A 13,891-nucleotide genomic window follows, 5' to 3' on the forward strand; every position below is an offset into this window, starting at 1 on the left:
CAATCTAAAGGCTCTTATTGTCTGTCCCAACGAGAATTTAATTCCTTACAACTCAATTTCATTGTTTTAACCATCTTAATTGTTGTTGCATTTAGCGTTGTTAACAGGCCCCAGATGGCAGTGCTGAGAGAGGCGGTCTAGAAAATTTATAATAAACACATACGTCTATGCTTTATTCACATCCCCTTTGATGCCCCCTGCAGGGCATCCTTGATATCCTGCTCCATTATGCCCAGTGCAGATCTTGCATTCCAACAGCACTTCCCGTTTTCTGGAAACAGTTCTGGTGGGGGCATCCAGAAAGGTGTCGGCAGGTGCCATGATGGGAGACTGATTTTTTTTAATTATATTTTTGCCCTCACGTCACAGCTGATTCAAGGTGATTTCAAGACAAGGAGAGGGAGCAAATTCCCATTGCGCATCTCTGCAGAGGGTCCCTGATCTTTTTTCGTAAGATGGATAGGGAACAGCAAAATGGACAAGAATTTCTCCTCTCTTGTCTCTTTCAGTAGAGCAGAAAAGGGAGGAGGTTAAAGGGGAGTGAGCTTGCAGAATGGTCCCAGCCGGGTTTTCCCAGGCAGATAAAGCGAGGAGATGCTTCAACCGGGGAAAACCATAACTCGATTATTTATTAACCAAAACGAGAGAGGGCCCCACAGTTAGGACTTAAAAGTCTTCTGAGTTTTATTTATAGTCATAATAATTATATTTATTAACCTCCCTACTCGTGGGACTCGGGGTGGTTTACAACAGATGTAAAACGTATAAAATGAGTATAAAAATGTAAATTTAAAACGCTACATGAAATTATAAGTGGGTTTAGAGACCAGGACACCGGGAGTTCATTTTGGCTCTTCATTGTGACCCCAGCATGATGGTACAGAGGACGAAAATGGAACCAGAAGTCCCCAACTACACACAGGGAACAAAGGATCTGCCCGCCAGTGCATTTTAAGCTGACTGGATCCGGCTGTGGGGATCCCACTGCTCATTGGCTGGTGACAGCCGCAACTACGATTCTGCCTCCGTCCTCAAATTCAGTCCTCAGCAGGTCTACAGGCACAACTACTAAGTTAAATTATAATATTAAAACAGATTAAGAAATTGCCTGCTTGCCTAGCATGGGAGAGAAAGTGAGGACTCATAAAGATGGTCCATTGAGATTGCTTGGTGGGTTCTGGCAGGCAGCCCAATAGAAGAAGAAGAAGAAGAGTTGGTTCTTATATGCCGCTTTTCTCTCCCTGAAGGAGTCTCAAAGTGGCTTACAGTCGCCTTCCCTTTCCTCTCCCCGCAACAGACACCCTGTGAGGGAGGGGAGGCTGAGAGAGCCCTGATATCACTGCTCCCATAGAATCATAGAATAATAGAGTTGTAAGGGACCTCATGAGTCATCTAGTCCAACCCCCTGCACTATGCAAAACTGTTCTCTGTCAGAACAGTTTTTATCAGCGCCGTGTGGAAGCCCAAGTTCGCCCAGCTGGCTGCATGTGGAGGAGCACAGAATCAAACCCGGCTCTCCAGATTAGATGTCCACATTCCTAACCACTAGACCAAGCTGGCTCTAGATCAGATGGTTTTAGGCAGGGGTAGTCAAACTGCAGCCCTCCAGATGTCCATGGACTACAATTCCCAGGAGCCCCTGCCAGCATTCGCTGGCAGGGGCTCCTGGGAATTGTAGTCCATGGACATCTGGAGGGCCGCAGTTTGACTACCCCTGGTTTTAGGCCTCAACTGGTTGCATTTACTGCATAGTAGATGCATGCCTCTTGTAGAGCCTCTTGTGGCGCAGAGTGGTAAGGCAGCTGCCTGAAAGCTTTGCCCATGAGGTTGGGAGTTCGATCCCAGCAGCCGGCTCAAGGTTGACTCAGCCTTCCATCCTTCCGAGGTCGGTAAAATGAGTACCCAGCTTGCTGCTGGGGGGTAAACGGTCATGACTGGGGAAGGCACTGGCAAACCACCCCGTGTTGAGTCTGGCATGAAAACGCTAGAGGGCGTCACCCCAAGGGTCAGACATGACTCGGTGCTTGCACAGGGGATACCTTTACCTTTACCTTTTAGATGCATGCAGGGTCAAAGTCTTTGCTGTTCTTGTTGCAAAAAGCCGCTGATAGTTTCCCTCCAGGAGTCTTTGTTCTGCTTTCTAAAGAATAGGCAGACTAACTCCACTAACAAGCAGGATTATTTCCTACAAATTGAGGATAATGATACAATTAAAATCTTTGGCTGTTTTTCTCCACCCCCACCCCCCACCCCGCTCTCCCACACCTGGCGACTATGAGCAGGCAGCAATTAAGATCTGAGGAAGGTACATAATTTATAACAATAACAAATCTAGAGATATTTTAATAAACACGATTATTGGTTGTTATGAGGCAGCAAGTGAAATGTTAATTGCGTGGGTAACAAGATTAGGGCAGAGCGAAGAAATCTGGATTGGATAGTTTAGAACTCTGGATAGGGAAGCACCTGGAAAATTTGGATGGAGCCTTAGAGAGAGGGGGGTTGGGGCAGCCCACCCTCCGGAGCAGCCATTTTTCTCCGGCAGAACTGGTCCCTGAGGTCTGGAGATCGGTTGTAAAAGGCGGAGATCACCAGACCCCTCCTGGAGGTTGGCAACTCTGCTGCCAGGTCCCAATTTGCAGTAATTTGGTGGAAAAGGTGTATGTGCACATGCAGAGAAGGGATGGATTTTGATGGATGCTGGCGCTGACAGTCTAGACATGGGGTTTGAGTCACAAAACGTTATGTCATAATAAATGGGATAATTCTTGGTACACAACAACGCAATTGTGTTTTCCCCAGTGACAAAGGCTTGCCATTCCCTGATGACACATAGTTTTGAAAGTTTTCTAGCTGGGCTATTTTCCCAAGACTTGTCTGATCGAAAGGGAGAGGATAGGGCTCCTTGGCAAAGCATAGGTTTCAATGCAGGAGATCCCAGGTTCAATGCCCGGCATCTCCAGTTAATAGGACCAAGCAGGAGGTGATGGGAAATATCTTGACCTGAGATCCTAGGTCAATAGTAGAGCATATCCTTGGCATGCAGGAGGTCTCAGGTTCAATCCCCGGCATCCCCAGTTAATAGGACCAAGCAGGAGGTGATGGGAAAGACCTCATCCTGAGACTCTGGAATGCCGCTGAGACCCTGGAGTCAATACTGACTTTGATGGACCAAGGCTCTGATTCCATATAAAGAAGTTCATGGGAACATTAAAAAGTTCCCGGGTTCAATCCCCGGCATCTCCAGGTCAACAAATCTGGCAGCAGGTGATGGGAAAGACTCAGCTGGAGACCCTGGAGAGCTCCTTCCAGTCTGAGTGGACAATATTGACCTTGATGGACCAAGGGTCTGATTCACAATAAGGCAGCATCACATGTGTTGGAAGGGACCTCCAGGGTCATCTAGTCTGACTCCCTGCACAATGCAGGAAACTCATAACTGCCTGCCTACCCACAGTGACCCCAATTCCATGTGTGTGTTCATACATGGAAGAATACCATATGAAAATCCAAGTGGTGGTTCTTGACTTTAACACTCCATGCCATTCTGGGATGCCCTTCCCTCTCCCATGATTTGCCCACTGATCAGTTTTGTCAAGCCACGGCTGCTATTTGTTTCTTGTGGCTGGCCCACCTGGGTGACCTCCCTGAGGCTGTGCTCCTTTCGTCTCGTGGCTCCCGATCTTGCTGGAGGCGGATTCCGTTTGCTTCCTCTTCCTTAACGTTGAGTCGAGCTTGCAGCGTTGTTCTTTTTTTGTAGAGCTTTTGGCTGATTAGTGCTTCTGTGATGGGAATTTTCTAATTGTTATGACTCATCTAGCCTGGCTGTTTTTGTTTGTTTCTTGTTTACATCATTTATTTTTTGACTTCTTTTTAAAGTGTGAATCAATTTATTGCAACTTTGTATTTAGTTTAATTGACAAGTCAAACTAGTCACATCTCTCCTGGGTCTTTCCCTGCCAGGTCCTTTAAATTGAGAATGCCAGCGATTGAACCTGCCCCCTTCTCGATCTTATGAACTCCTATGAAGCTGCTGCTAATTCACTCTTGGTCGATCAAGATGAGTATTTTCTCCAAGTGAATTGATTTCTGTCTCCTGGAGATCATGTGGCCTAGTAGATTGCACGATATGTTAAACAGAGTGCATGCACAGAATGCAAGCACTCGAAAGTTCACACCTTGAATAAATCTTTGTTGGTCTTAAAGGTGCTATTGGGATAAATTTTGGGCTTGTAACTTTCAAAATTGCAGTTAATTCAAATGTGGCTCTGTTGTCCCGCATGTCTGATTTCTTATTCTGAATTTCTCAGGCAGGGCTTCCTGGCCTGCTGTTTTCCCTCCACACCTTGTGCAACCCCCTTGTGCATTCCTTGCTCACACCTGCACACTGGCATCCCTACGCATGGCCTTAATCTGTGGCACCTTCAATACTATCAAACGCCTCAACTCTTCTGATGCTCCCTTGAGCATGAACTGGGACACCCCTTTGAAGGCAGGCCACGTGACCGATTGCTACCTTTCCGTCTTAATTTGTGAATGGGACTCCCGAACAACGTGATGCAGCCCCCGATTGGCCGAGCCCGAACCGTCCCCCCTCCTGCCTCTCCTCCAGGCTGGCCGCCCCCGCGCTTTGCATGCTGGCCGCTGTAGTTCTCCCAACCTCCTTTCCCCAGGCGGCCGAGGCGGCCGCGAACTACAGCCAATGAGAAGGCCGGCAGCTGGGGAAGGGGCGGGGTGAAGCCGTTGCCCGGGCGACGCAGGCGCAGTGGCGTCCGCCCGCCCGCTTTAGCCTTCGCCTGGGATGCAAATTGAGTCCCGTTTACGCACAGGTGAGAAGCTGCGCACGCAGTGGAGATTTTCAATTTCTTTCTGCTCGGGGCGGTGCATTATTATTATTATTACTACTGTTATTTTTTGCATGAATCACTGGGCTGGGAGACTCTCTTTTTTCCTGGGAGGGACAAACCCTGGGGGTTGGGGAGGGGGCTGGAGGCTGGGGTCGTGCCAGGGAGCCTTGCATGGTAGCGCAGCAGCCGATGCAACCCCCCCGTCCCCGGTTGCAGGGGCCTCTGCTCTTTGCCATGGGGTGGGAAGGCTGCTTAGGGGCGGCCTGCCTGGAGGGCCGGCCAGGCCCTTCGCAGAATGTAGCTTTGTAATTGACGCGTCGATGGGCAGCATGGAGACTTTACTCTGGAGGAGAACTCTTGTGGAAGACGCGCAGCTGCAGTGTGGGACCTGCGGGGATGCTCACTGTCCGGATTGGGCTGACTCATAGCCAGCTGCTGTGCCTTGCACTTAACTCCTTGGTTTTCTAGTTGCTTGGGGTGGGATGTCTCTGAGCATGTGCAGAGGGCCTCCTTGGACGGGACAAGAAATGTACAAAAGGCATCAAAGGGCACCCCGCAGCCCGTTTTATTTTCTGCTGGGATGCTGGGGTGTCACTTACGCGGATTTCCAAGCGTGCTTCCCTAGAATTAGGCCCCAGGCTTGGCCCTGGAGATTGTTGGGTTCCGCCGGTTCTGTGCGCCTATTCGGCGGCCCAGTACCTGCTTGGATTCTGCAAAGGGCAAGCATGCTGGGCAGGGGGGTTCGGGTGGGTGGCCGCGTTGCTCTGAAGCAGCACAACAAAGTTTTGAGTTCTGTGGCATCTTTAAGACCAACAAAGTTAAATTCAGGGACTTTCATATTCTTGCACAGAATCCTGACTGAGACTGGGTCGGTCTTAAAGAGGCTCCTGTTTTTGTTCGAAGAGGGTCACAGATTCAGCACGAGGAAGGAAATTGCTTCATTGGGAACTATATTAAAGTCAGCTGTCCGGAGGGGTAGTGGGCCGTGACCAGTCTGCCTGTTGAAGCATTACAGGCAACACCTGTCCTGTACAACCCAGCCCCCAAAATCACCCTTCAAAGCTCACTCCCCTGTGTGCAGAAAACTTAATTTGTGCAGGGGTTTTTTTTGAGGGGGCGGGGAAGGGGAATTAAGAGTGTGTTTTCAGGAAATGGCTGTTATGTTTTTGTTTGCAGTAGTGCAAAAACTTGATTGCACCTCTTAACAGTCCCCTAATCAATGGAACAAGGGCGCTGTATGTCGCAAAAGTTTTGTTGTGTGGGTCTGAAATTTTGGTCGGTCTCCAAGGGCTGCTGGACGCAAACCGGAGTGTTCCCCACTTTCTACTTTTCATTAAGGGCTCATTTGGGAGGCGTTAATAAGGTCATGAATTCATAACCTTGTTAGAAGGAGGAGTGACTGTACGGCATTTATACACGAGGAATAATTCCCCCCCCCCCGACTTCTTTCATGCTTGCCTGTTAGAAATACAATGACGAAGAACTCCAGATGCTGCGTTCCAGACTGGGAGATATTTCTGGCCATTAAGGAACCACCAATTCTAGGGATGAATTTAGGAAACCAAGGTTCATAAATATTCTTTGTGCCGTTGAGTCTCAGCCAACAACCCTGTAAGCAGGTGTGGTTAAACTGTGGCCCTCCAGATGTCTGTGGACTACAATTCCCATGAGCCCCTGCCAGCATTTGCTGGCAGGGGCTCATGAGAATTGTAGTCCACGGACATCTGGAGGACCATAGTTTGCCCACCCATGATGTAAGATAAGAGACATTCAAGGTGGCTTGCCACTGCCATGCAAAAGGTCTTTAGCTTTCTATGCATGCTGCTTGTTGAAGCGACTGCATCGTAGTGCTTTGCCAAAAATTGAAGACTCTGTGGTGCCTCTGGGCACGTGCAGAGTGCTGGCCTTCCCACTGTCACACAGAAACAACACCTCGGACATCTGAGCTAACAGTGGAAAGGGACTGGCTGGTGTTTCCTTCTGCCCTTGCATCTCCTAAACTGGAAATGGGCTGAATGGACAACCTCTTATTGGTGCTTGGAAAATGTTGGGGGGCAGCCCAAGGAAGGGGTGGAAATGAGGCCAGATTGGGAGGCCAAAGTACCTCTGGTAAGGGAACCAGGCTCTTCCCCCCCCCCCCCCCAGATTTTTCCCAGGGGCATTAGCAGCCAATTTCTTCCTGCATATAAAATCCCTGCTGTGCTGGGATGAAGTGGAAGAATCCTGATGTAATCAAAGGGATTACATTGCAAGGACTGGAGGAAAATGAATCACTGTTGGCAGAGTCATTAGCACAGCAGCAGTGCACAAACTGATTCAAGAGTAGATAAAGGTTTCTTTAGGAACTAATCTACTTGATAGGGATGAGGGGAGAAGGAGATGGGTTTCTAATTACATCTCTAGCCGAGAGACACACACAGTCCCAAATTAAGTCTAGATTCTAGAGGAACAGTTGTTTTTTATATGCTGCTTTTCTCTACCCGAAGGAGTCTCAAAGAGGCTTACAGTCGCCTTCCCTTTCCTCTCCCCACAACAGACACCCTGTGAGGGAGGGGAGGCTGAGAGAGCCCTGAAATTACTGAAGAAGAAGAGGAATTGGATATGCCGCTTTTCTCTGCCAGAAGGAGGCTCAAAGCGGCTTACAGTCGCCTTCCCTTTCCTCTCCCCACAATGGATACCCTGTGAGGGAAGGGAGGCTGCGAGAGCCCTGAGATTCCTGCTCGGTCAGAACAGCTTTATCAGTGCTGTGATGAGCCCAAGGTCACCCAGCTGGCTGCATGTGGAGGAACAGGGAATCAAACCCGGCTGGCCAGGTTGGGAGTTGCTGCTCTTACCAGTACACCAGTCTAGAAGCTTAAAAGGATACAGGTAGCAGCTACAGTTGTGGAGGAGACAGAGAAGAAGAAAAAGAAGAGAAGCTAGTTTTTTTTGGACCCTGCTTTTCCCTACCTGCAGTTTACAAAACCCTCTTTCCCTCTCCCCACAACAGGCACCCTGTGAGGTAGATGGAGCTGAGACAGCTCTGACAGAATGCTCTGCAAGAACAGCTCTAAGAGAACTGTGCAGGGCCCAAGGTTACCCAGCTGTCTGTCTGTGGAGGAAGGGTGGGGAATCAATTCCGGCTCTCCAAATTAGAAGCCACCAATGTTAACTGCTCTGCCAAGCTGGTTCTCTTGCGCAAATATCCAATTAAACTCCTAGCAATATGCCTTCTCTCATGAGTTGTGTTTCTGTGTGTCAAAGGACACTAGTATGCCTGTAGAACTTTAGGGATAAGTGTGTCACTGTGCTGCCATGAGCACAGAGGTGTCTTGTAGATGTGCTTGCGATTGCCTTGTCCGTCAGGACTGACCAGGGGTGGCCCCAGCTATATCTGGCTTGTTTGTTCCAAGTTCATTTGGAGTCACTCCCCCAAAGCACAATGTGCATGGGTAGCCATGCGCTGCTGAACTCAGAGCAACGGAGCTGTGACGCTTCCTTCGCCCACAAAAGATTAAAAAAATGCAATTAACAGGAAGGAAGAGAAGAAGAGTTGGTTCTTATATGCCGCATTTCCCTACCCGAAGGAGGCTCAAAGCGGCTTCTAATTGCCTTCCCTTTCCTCTGCCCACAACAGACACCCTGTGAGGGAGGGGAGGCTGAGAGAGCCCTGAGATTACTGAAGAAGAAGAAGAAGAGTTGGTTCTTAGATGCTGCTTTTCTCTACCCGAAGGAGTCTCAAAGCAGCTTACAATCTCCCTCCCTTTCCTCTCCCCACAACAGACACCCTGGGAGGGAGGGGAGGCTGAGAGATGGCCGGAAAAAGTTTGCATCGCTCTCTCTCTGTTTGCTCGACTTTCTCGCTTTCTTAATACAAATGCCACTTCTCGCTGCTTCAACTTTACCATCTGCTTCCTGGTGTGTCATTTTATTATATTTGCTTTAAAGTTCATGTCAAATATTCATCCAGATGAGAAATGGACTTTGTGCTGACTGGGCTCGCCCAGGCTAGCTCCAAGCTCAACCGAACTCAGAAGCTAAGCAGTACTTGGATGGAAGACCTTCAGGGAAGTCCGGGGTTGTTATGTGGAGTCAAGCAATGACAAGTCGAGTCAAGCAATGTTTGGCTCTTGCCTTGGAATTCCTGTGGAGTCCTAACAGTCAGCTGCAAACTGAAAATGAATGAATTAATTGCAAAAATTCTCCTGTTTGGGAAATGTTCTTCAGCTGGTCTGAGGAGTGAACTGACTTTCTGCCCTTTGGGATCTTGTAGGCTCTCCTCCCGCACCCCCTGCTTCTTGAGTGACATTCAAGGGTACACAGAATTTCAGCAACTGGTATCTAGGCATACGTGTTTCTGTGCAAAATGCTGTCAACTTGCAGGCAACCTATAGTTGTTGGAAAAGGGTGAGGGGAGGGTCAGCAGTGTAAAGAATAAATAGCTTTATTGAGAAGAGGAACAACTTTGCAAAGAAGAGAGGAGAGCGATAGTTCTATCAGTCTAACTGACTGACTTGTTCTGGAGGCAATCAGGGAGGCAGTCTTTAAATCAAATAATGAATAAATTAAAATTAAAAAGGGTGCTCAAACGAGCAGGAAGTCTCCATCTGAGCCAATCAGGGCACAGGAGGAGATGATTTGGAAATAGCTGGAAGTTCCTAATCCAAATATGCTAACAATGCAGCTCTTCTGATGCCTCCTGTAGGACATTCTTCCTATGCTGTTGAGTCATGCGCACTACAGATGTTGCTGCTTCCTAGTGGCCCCAGCATGGAGCTTCCCAAGCAAACAAGAAGTAGAGGTGGCTTTCCATTGCCTGCCTCTGCAGAGCCTTCCTTGGTGGTCTCCCATCCAGATCTGACGAGATTGGGAGCGACCATGCTGCCTTCCTTCTGGCGTTTAAACCTGCAGAGCGCAAAATATGCTGACACACTCAAGCACTACATCCAGTCTCTCTCAGACATTACAGGGTTGGCCAACATGGTCTTTTGGTCCCCCCAACCACTGTGCAACTGGGGTATTCTCCACACGGTTCTTGCGGGAGGTAGAGAAACAGCTGTGCTTTAACGTGGTGCTCAGGACAGCTCCCAGTGGAATGTGTATATGAGAGCACAGGAAGAGCCCTGCTGGATCACAGACCAGTGATCTGCCCTCTTTCATGCGGCAGCCGACCAGTTGCTTTGAAGGTCCCCTGGATATTGGTCCACCAAGACTTCCCAGCCTCTGCCAGAGGATACGGGTTGTGGCTTCCTGTTTTGTCATAGGGAACTCCGAGGAATGCCATTGAGGTCAGGTGATTCCATAGCAGAGGGTTGCCTAGCTAGCCAAGACTGCGGTGTGCTCTCTGTCCCAACTGGTCTTACTGTTTGTTTCTTGCAATTAATTTTAGCTGACTGCCGCCTGACCGTCAGGAGACCGTGGCATTGCATTCCAGTGCAGTGATATGCAGACTTATTCCTGTCTAAGCCCAAGGGTTTATTAGGCTGGAGTAACATTGCATAAGAGCCTCTTGTGGCGCAGAGTGGTAAGACAGCAGACATGCAGTCTGAAAGCTCTGCCCATGAGGCTGGGAGTTCGATCCCAGCAGCCAGCTCAAGGTTGACTCAGCCGTCCATCCTTCCGAGGTCAGTAAAATGAGTACCCAGCTTGCTGGGGGGTAAAACGGTAATGACTGGGGAAGGCACTGGCAAACCACCCCGTATTGAGTCTGCCATGAAAACGCTAGAGGGTGTCATCCCAAGGGTCAGACATGACTTGGTGCTTGCACAGGGGATACCTTTAGAGAGAGAGAGGGGGGTGGGTTATATGAAAATACCAGGAAGTTCTTAGTCTAACTATGCTAAATACACATATCCTCTGATGCCCCCTGCAGGATATCCTTCATATATGCTGTTGAATGCTACACACTACAAATCTTGCATATCTCAACATCCAGTTGTTCAGATCGTCTTGAGAGCAAATTGGTGGGAGGAAGGAGCTTTGCAAATCCAGGAGAAAAAAAAGATGCTTCATTTAGAATTAACCCATATCACTTACAGAAATAAACTGAATTTTGCAAGATGTCTTAAGAACGTATGGCTAGATTTCTTGGGCAGGGTTCTCCTTCTGTTGGACGCAGAGGAGGTCAGCACCGTTAGCTCTTCCTAGTTTTGTTATTGGATCGCTGTGCTTTTAAACTGTTTTTGTTCACGGAGTAAATGTGGTCGGAAAAAATGCAGAAGTTGTAAGCAAAGGGAGAACTCTGAGATTCTGAAAACGGTCCTTTGACTTCAGAGTTATTAACTGGGCAACCTCTGGGTCTACAACCATGTGCATTTCTGTTTTTCATTGGGGGGGTGAGATAAGCATGCCAGCTGATTGTTCCTCTGTATTCTTGGGAGCAGGCATGGCTCAGTGATAGAACATTCCCTGTTGGGGAGCCCTGCCAGAGAGTGTGCCTCTTAGAGCTGCCATGTCCTCCAAAGGAACTGATCTCTGCAGGGGATCTCCTGGTCTCACCTAGGCCCATTATGCACACATTGGATAATGCACTTTCAAAGCACTTTAGAAACAGATTATCCTGCTCCACACAGGAAAATCCAGCTGCAAAAGTACACTGAAAGTGCATTATCCAACATGTGCATAATGGGCCCTAGAGACAAGCAAACATAACCACATGTCTGCAATCCCATCCATGGGAACTCCAGTGAAAGGATGGGGGCAGAAGGCCTTTCTCGCCCCAAATCCCAGGGAACTTTTTGCACCAGCGGTGGGCCAAGGATCTAACCTTCAATCGGGCAGTTTTGCAAGCTGATGAGACGGGGAATATATTTAATCTCCGAGATGGGAAATCTCTGTTTGTTTCAGAGAGCCTTATTCCCCCCTTTGGGTTACGAAAACTGCAGCTCCTCATATGTTGCGTGAATTACTCCATAGCAACGTGGCTATTTTTGGATTCCAGAAGAGCGTTCTGTGCATAGGAGGGCCCTGTTTTAGGTGGATTCTACGGGAGTTGGGTTTCCAAGCATTAGAACAGGGGTAGTCAAACTGCGGCCCTCCAGATGTTCATGGACTACAATTCCCAGGAGCCCCTGCCAGCATTTGCTGGCAGGGGCTCCTGGGAATTGTAGTCCATGGACATCTGGAGGGCCGCAGTTTGACCACCCCTGCATTAGAATGTCATGCAGCCGCTCTCTGCGGCACAGCTGGGATGGTGTCTTGGGGACGTCTGCATGAAAGGTTCATGGCTGGGTACCGCATCTGTCAAATAGTAAAGCACATAAAAGAGGAAGGAGCGATTCACACTGTGGTGTCATTCCCTCTTCCCAGGGAATCATGGGAAAAGTAGTTCCCTGAACGAGCCAGTATGGCGTAGTGGGTTAATATCTAATATCAGAGAGACCCAGGTTCGAATCCCCAGTTGTGGCATGGAAGTTTGGGTGACCCTGGGCCCGTTACCGCCTCTGTGCTCCCGGCCGAGTTTGCTGAATTGTTGTGAGGTTAAAATGGGGGAGAAGGGAATGATGCCCACTGCTTTGGCTCCCTATTGTAGAGCCTTCCTTGGTGGTCTCCCATCCAGGATTTATGGAGACCCAACAAGGGGCTTTCAGGGCAAGAGAAAAGCAGAGGCAGTTTGTTATTGCCCTCCTCTGCAGAGTCTTCCTTGGTGGTCTCCCATCCAAGTGCTAGCCCTGTTTAGGTTCTAAGATCTGATAGGACTGGTCTATTTTGTGCCACCTTCCCTTCTGATATAGGCTACAGGTAAAAGTTGGAATGTGTTCAGAGGGGGGCCACTAGGATGGCTGCGGGGTTGGAATCCACGGCTTACAAGGAGAGGCGGAGAGAGTTGGGTCTGTGTAGCTTGTAGGCCTGGAGGATCATTGTCCATGGGGTCGCGATGGGTCGGACACGACTTCGCACCTAACAACAACAACAACAACAACAAAGCTTGTAGGAGGGGAGGGCAAGGGGTGAAAGGAGAGCTGTGCTGAACTACGTCAAAGGTAGGCACGTTGAAGAGGGGGCCACTGCAGTCTTTAGGGACAAGGACAAGAAGAAATGGGTTCAAATTATGAGAAATCACTTAAATATTACAGAGCATTTCCTGACAGTTCGTAGATGGACTCCGTGTCCCATGGCGGTCATGTTGGCGTTGTGTCCAAATTACAAATGTGAAAAATCTTTTTCTTTTGATGAAGAAGATGACAAGTTGGTTTCTATACCTGGCTTTTCACTGGCTGAGGGAGTCTCAAAGTGGCTTACAATCACGATCCCTTCCTCTCCCCTCAACAGACACCCTGTGAGGTGGGTGAGGCTGCGAGAGCTCTGGAAGAACTGTGACTGGGCCAAGATCACCCAGCTCTCTGTATGTGGAGGTGTGGAGAATCAGACCTTGGTTTACACATGAAGATGCACACTCAGGATTTTTTTAATTCTACATTTTGTTGCATTAATAATACAGAAGTAACAGAAATTTCAAAAGAGTACAGAAAAGAAAAAAGAAAGACGGTTTTACATGTATTGTAAGTCCTCTGCCGTAACATGGTATTCTTTTAAGCCTGTTTTTTAGCGATAGTATTTTGGTTTCTATCAGAAGTTCAGTGATTAAGAAGGGAATCATTGTTCAAAGTCTAGTTCTTTCTGAGGGTGCCTCTCTTCAATTTGTTTCTCTTCTTTTTTGTTTTCAATATGGCACTTGTTCGTTTTCCTCCAGTAAAGTCCGACTTGGGTCCCTTCTTCCCCCTCTTGAGATTCTCTCTGCAGCCTTGCAGAGAGTCAGTGACCGTTTTGGGTTCTTTTCCGATTGACTTGCCTCCTCATTAGCTCAAAGATCGATTAATTGTAAAGAGGTCGTCTGGTCTACCTGGAAAGATAAGAAGAAGAGCAAGCCAGAATCATTTTGCGCACAGTTTCATTGACTCTGGTGTCTCTGCAGATCGCACAAATCTTTTCCCTGGTGCATGCTCAGGATTAGACCTTGGCCTTGCACAGAACAGTAGTCCTCGACAAGTTTGGTATTGAATTGAGAGCTCCACACCTGGAATTCTTATTATACACTGTTAGGAACTTCATGTTTTATGATTCTT

The 13,891-nt window shown here is 48.4% G+C and overlaps 1 protein-coding gene across 5 annotated transcripts in view; it reads left to right on the top strand.

The window, feature by feature from the left end:
• Positions 1–4,735: 4,735 nt before the first annotated feature.
• TSNARE1 (t-SNARE domain containing 1) overlaps positions 4,736–13,891 on the top strand; it is a 325,772-nt gene continuing 316,616 nt past the window's right edge. For 2 of the 5 annotated variants that reach the window (XM_077351363.1, XM_077351372.1), the window contains exon 1: positions 4,742–4,829. The gene's annotated coding sequence lies outside the window, so the exon portion shown is untranslated. Of the gene's footprint in view, positions 4,830–13,891 lie in introns of all 5 variants that reach the window. The other 3 variants (XM_077351364.1, XM_077351365.1, XM_077351367.1) reach the window with 3 other exon arrangements.

Source organism: Paroedura picta, chromosome 9, assembly GCF_049243985.1.
Source record: "Paroedura picta isolate Pp20150507F chromosome 9, Ppicta_v3.0, whole genome shotgun sequence".
In the NCBI taxonomy this organism is placed as follows: Eukaryota; Metazoa; Chordata; class Lepidosauria; order Squamata; family Gekkonidae; genus Paroedura; species Paroedura picta.